At 41.8% G+C, this 5,661-nt stretch overlaps 1 pseudogene; it reads right to left on the bottom strand.

The window, feature by feature from the left end:
• Positions 1-215: 215 nt before the first annotated feature.
• Positions 216-1,448, bottom strand: LOC144291148 (protein SEC13 homolog pseudogene; annotated as a pseudogene).
• Between the last annotated feature and the right edge of the window lie 4,213 nt (positions 1,449-5,661).

Here is a 5,661-nt window from a genome sequence, read left to right as displayed (position 1 = left end):
AACTGCATTCTGTGTGTTTTCTTCAGGGTTAGAATCATGGATGGGGTGTTGTGAGAAGGCGGGATGCAAGTGTAGTAAGGTGTAACTTTTCCTTAAAGTGAATAATGGGTAATTTGTCAATAAAGCATTCTTTTGTGGAAGAGCCCCCCCCAAAAAACGGGAACAGTCCCCTGTTTTTTTATGAATTTATTTAACTATTTTGGAAACAACCGCCCCCAAATAATGCCTGAACCCAAAAGGTACATAAAAATGGCCAAAAATACTTTAAAATAATAGATCTGAAGATCATTTGTAGTTTTTTCCTCATAATATGAATGCTTTCAGCAGGACAATAAATTACAAACCATATCAAATCATGTTAAGGCAGATGATCAATCTGGTTGCATTTGTAACTACTCCTGGGAAAGTAATCATGTTGGAGCTGTTCCTCCCAGCTATTTGGTCAGTTGGTCCAGGAAAGGGCAGTCCTGGAGTCAGCAGGTGAGGAGCTGGGCTTGCCAGTCTTGTCATTGCTCGTTCTGCTGGCCCTCTGTGACAGAAGCAGACAGAGATCCCTGGCCCTTGTTGACATCACTGATGCACACCCACTGTCTGTCAACGGACTCCTTCCACAGGGTCACCTTATTGTCTCCGCCCGAGACAGCCAGGATGTTGGCTGTGATGTACCAGCTCACATGCCACCCAACATCATTGAACTTGTGCAAAGTTTGGGTGACCATGTATTGCCTGAGGTGTCATCACAAGTCCAGATGAACACACGACCGTCCTGGGAGCAACTGGCGATGATGCTGGTGGGCAGGCCAATGGAGGGGGCCCAGGCCACATCTCGAACCCAGTCACTGTGCGCTTCTAGCTTCTGTTCCTCCTTCCACTGGCCATCCGCCTCTTCCTTCCACAGTTTGATGAGGTTGTCACAGTCGCCTGAAGCAAACCCCTTGATGTAGTTGGGCTTCTGTTCCGATGGCTGGTCTATGGTCTATGAGGCAGGGGCCCAACTGATGGCATTGCAGTCAATAGTATGAGCATTGTTGATCTTCTTTACTTCCCACTGGCCCTCTCCGGTGTATGTCAGCAGGGAGATGGCCCCATCTGAGCTCCGACAGGCCAGTATTAGGCTGTAGTCATGGGGGGCCCAGCCCACAGAGTTTACTGAGGAGTCGTGTCCTGTGTGCTCAGAGTCTTCTCCCAGGTGCCATTCTCCTCCTTCCAGATAATGACTTTCCGGTCATAGGAGCCGGATGCCAGGATGTTGCCATACATGGGGTGGGCCCAGGCCACTTGCCACACAGGACCCTCGTGACCTCTGAGGTTGGCAATAAGGATCTGTCCTCCATTTCGCACATTGAAGATTTTGACGGACCTGAGGAGCAGGTTGCCAGGCGGGTGCCATGGTAGTCCATCTGGGCATCATGAATCATATCCTCATGGGAGGTGTCCACAGTGTCAATTACTGCATTTCAATTAAACAAAGTGTGACAAATACTGTAACAGGTTCATTCAATATCTATTCCAACCACTTATCCCTTGCCTTTCAGAACTAGAGACTAAAAAGTAAAGTATATAGTTTCCAACCTCCCTTACAGCTAGGAATAGCAACCGAATGAAGTTCTGGCCAATAAGATATAGACAGGAGTCCTAAGGGAGAGCCTCCCTTCTGGAATAAAAAGGAAGCTTTTGGAGACCTTTACTTCCCATTCTCTTACTTCATTTATGGAATTCAGACACAATACCTAGAGGTGCCACAGTCATCTCGAGACCATGAGGAGGACCGTGCTAAGGAAGGTGGAACAGAAAGACAAACCTGGTTCTTTAGGACATATTCAAGCAGCTGCACAAACCTTGAGCTGCCTTCCTGTTTTATGAGAGGGGGGAAATCTCAGGTGGTAGCTTATGGGGCTCTCTTTCAATTGTCTCTTTCTCTGAGTTCTGTTAGGCTATTTTCTTTATTTGGTGTTACTCTCCACCCCTTAGGTGCAACTGATCACTAATTGCTTGCTTTATAGTTTTCGACAATCCCCTGGGCCATGTATTTCTTGGTAGTCTGATCCAATTCAATGTGACTATATTTTGAAGTCAATCTTTGAGCTTTGTTTTGTCCCCAGGGTGTCTTCTTAGCGGTTTCTTTCCCTAGTTCTCTCTAGGCCTATGAACTAGATGGCCTGTGGTTTGGCTTGTTGCTCCTAACTGAGAGGAATTGTTGTCCTATTAATTTAAGCCACTTTAAGCTTACATTTCTCCATGTTTTTTTTTTTTTTTTCAAATAATGTCAGTTCCTTTGTGAAGAGTTTTGGAGCCCTGTTTTCTTATGGGATGCTTCTCCTCCTAGACAATATCTCTGATCCACTACTCTGGGCTCTGAATGGGGCAGTAGACTCTGGTCTGCATGACTTGACTCTCTTATTCTGGAAACTCTGCCCTAATCTGGGGCAAGGGTGGTGAGGGCCCCAGTATTCTTGGCTGGCTATACCTAGGACAGAGCGTCTATGCCATGGGTGGGAATTGGTGCAGGAAGGGAGCTCCTGATCTCTTGGCCACACTCCCCAGGCCAATTTATAATTGGAGGGCATTAGAAATGCTGGTGGCCTGCGCTTCTGGGTGAGGTATATTAAGACTTGGTGCCCCCCTTCCCCTTAGCTCCCAACCATCCTCTTGGCCATTCTTACAGAGTGGTGCTTCTATCAAGCTGAGAGTGGAGAAGGAAAGAAGGAATGGGCCATACCTCAAATGTCACAGATTCTTGCTGTTCTTACCAAGTTTTAGTATGTTTCCTTGAATAAACTTTTCGTCATTTTTTATATGCCCTTGGGACAATTTCCAGAGACTTTAAATAATTGTTTTTTTAATAGTTATTACCACATTTCTTTTTTTCTGGTGAGTGAGTCCATGGAGTTCCTCATGCTGACATCCCACCATAAATTTTTAATGAACTGCCACATTGTTTTTGAATGTTTATACCATGTTATATCCCTACTAGTCTCAGTTTCTATACAGTCTCAGTCAGTTTCTGGTCAGTCTTCAATTTTATCCACTCTCATAAGTATGTAATGGTATGTCCTTATGCTTTTAACTTCATGTTCTGATGGGTAATGGTGTTGGGCATATTTGCATATGTCTATTTGCCATCCATATATGTTCATTGGTAAAGTGCCTGTTCAAAGATTTTTCCCATTTTTCTTTTAGATTTTATTAATTTATTCATGAGAGAGAGAGAGAGAGAGAGAGAGAGGCAAGGACACAGGCAGAGGGAGAATCAGACTCCATGCAAGGAGCCTGACATGGGACTCGATCCCAGGACTCCAGGATCATGCCCTGGGCTGAAGGCAGGAGCCAAACCACTGAGCCACCCAGGGATCCCTGCTTTTTCCATTTTTAAGTTGGATTATTTTTGTATTGAGTTTTGAGAATTCCTTATCTATTATGGCTACAAGTTCTTTATTGGATATATGCTTTGTGAAGTTTGTCTCCCAGTCTGTAGCTTGTCTCAAGAGTATCTATTGTAGGGATGCCTGGGTGGCTCAGCGGTTTGAGTGTCTGCCTTTGGCTCAGGTCGTGAACCTGGGATCAATGAATCGAGTCCTGCATCGGGTTCCCTGCATGGAACCTGCTTCTCCCTCTGCCTGTGTCTCTGCCTTTCTCTGTGTGTCTCTCATGAATGCATTAAAAAAATCTTCATTAAAAAAAAGTATCTACTGCAAAGTGGATGTCTTTTGATGAACTCCAAGTTATCAACTTGTTGTTTTATATAGCTTTGGTGCTGTAGCTAATAAATCTTTGCCTATCCTAAGATCATAAGGTTTCTCCTAAAAGTGTTATAATTTGGAGCTCTACATTTAACTATAGATCCATTTTTAGTTCAATTTGAAGATATGAATTTTGGATGGAACTTCAATTTTTATCCCCTACTGATATCCAATTTTTTCAGCATAATTTGTGGAAAAGATTATCCTTCTTTCCCTGACTTGCCTTTGACTGTTGTTAACAGTCCACTCACTATATTTATATATTTGTGAGAATTGATTTCTGGACATCTTTACCATTTTTGTGCCAATATCACACTGTTTTGATTACTGTAGTTTTATGCTAAGTCATGTGATCAGCTAGTATTAGTCCTTCAACTTCATTTTTATTTTTTAGAAAAGAATTTTGGTTTGGGGTTTTTTTATATCTTCCACATCTCTAACTTTTTAAACATAAAGAATACAATAACTGCTTTAATATTCTTCTCTGCTAATGTTAATATAGTTTTCACTTCTGGATCAGTTTTTTTTTAATCTTTGAAAAGAATATATATTTATTTTGAATTAATTTGAAAAAGTGAAAAATATTCCTAGAAATGTAATATGAGTCTATTATGTCCATATGTGAATTGAATGCAATCATAAATACAAAGAAAGTCTCACTTTGTACTTGAATCCAATTTCATCTTAAGTCTCCTAAACTTCAGAAAGTTACTATTCATATATCATCTGGGTCAGTTTTGGTTAATTAGCTTTTTTCCTCATTGTGGGTTGTGTATTCCTACTGCTTTTAATGCCTGGTAATTTCTTTTTTTTTCCTCTTTCTCTTTCTTCCTTTCTTTCTTTTCTTTCTTTTCTTTTCTTTCTTTTCTTTTCTTTTCTTTTCTTTTCTTTTCTTTTCTTTTCTTTCTTTTCTTTTCTTTCTATTTTTTATCCTAGGCATTGTGAGTTTTACCTTGTTCGGTACTGAATAATTTTGTATTCCTACAAATATTATTGTGCTTCATTCTGGAACACAGTAAAATTACTTGGAAACAGTTTTATGATTTGAAGTCTTGCTTTAAGATTTATTACGTGGGGCCACAACAACATTCGGTCTAGGGCAAATGACTCCCTACTGACAAGACAAGACTTTTCTTGTATTCTCCACTGTGCCCCGTGAATCATGAGGTTTCCAATCTAGCTGATGGGAACAGGCACTCTTCCTGGTCTTGGGAGAGCTTCTAATCCTCTCAGGTGGCTCTTTCTCCATCCTTGGATAGCTTCTTCACATGCATATGCTGGCCCATACTCTGCTACATCCTTGAAGGCAGCCCTCTGACATTCTTTCTCCATGCAGGTCTCTACTCTCTAGTACCCTGTCTGATGACTCTTGCCATTTGGTCTCCCTGGTCTCAGCTTTGTCACTCAACTCATGTTCTGATGGGTGTACTCTGATGCACCCACTGTACTCTATCTTTTCCCTCTCCCTGCATCATGAGCTGGAAACTATCAGAGGAAGTAAACTGGAGTAATCATAGGTCACCTCCTTTGTTTCCTGGCTCTTAGAGATCAATCACTTTCCTTCATTGTCTGATGTTCAATGTCTTATGTCTTGGGGAAAAAAAAACACGTTGTTTCATACATGCTATTTGTTTTTTGGTTGTCTCATGTGGGAGGGTAAATTTGGACTCTGTTACTCTCTGTTGGTCAGAAGTAGAAGTCTTTTCGTTATTTAATATAAGTTAATTTTCATAAAAAATATTACTTTGGGAGACATGGAGGGTGGACTGAAAAGCTGGAGTTTGAAGGGGCTGGATTAGACTCTGAGATGAGCATGGAGTCAAGCAAGAAGAGAGAGACCAGAAGGTCTCCAGCCAGGCACATTGGGATTTGACTCATGATTCATGGTCCAGGAAGGTCTCTGCTTTTGTAGCCATTGCCC

Source organism: Canis aureus, chromosome 1, assembly GCF_053574225.1.
Source record: "Canis aureus isolate CA01 chromosome 1, VMU_Caureus_v.1.0, whole genome shotgun sequence".
Lineage (NCBI taxonomy): Eukaryota > Metazoa > Chordata > Mammalia > Carnivora > Canidae > Canis > Canis aureus.
The sequence above is the reverse complement of the archived record's forward strand: the minus strand, read 5'-3'. Positions and strand labels throughout refer to the sequence as shown.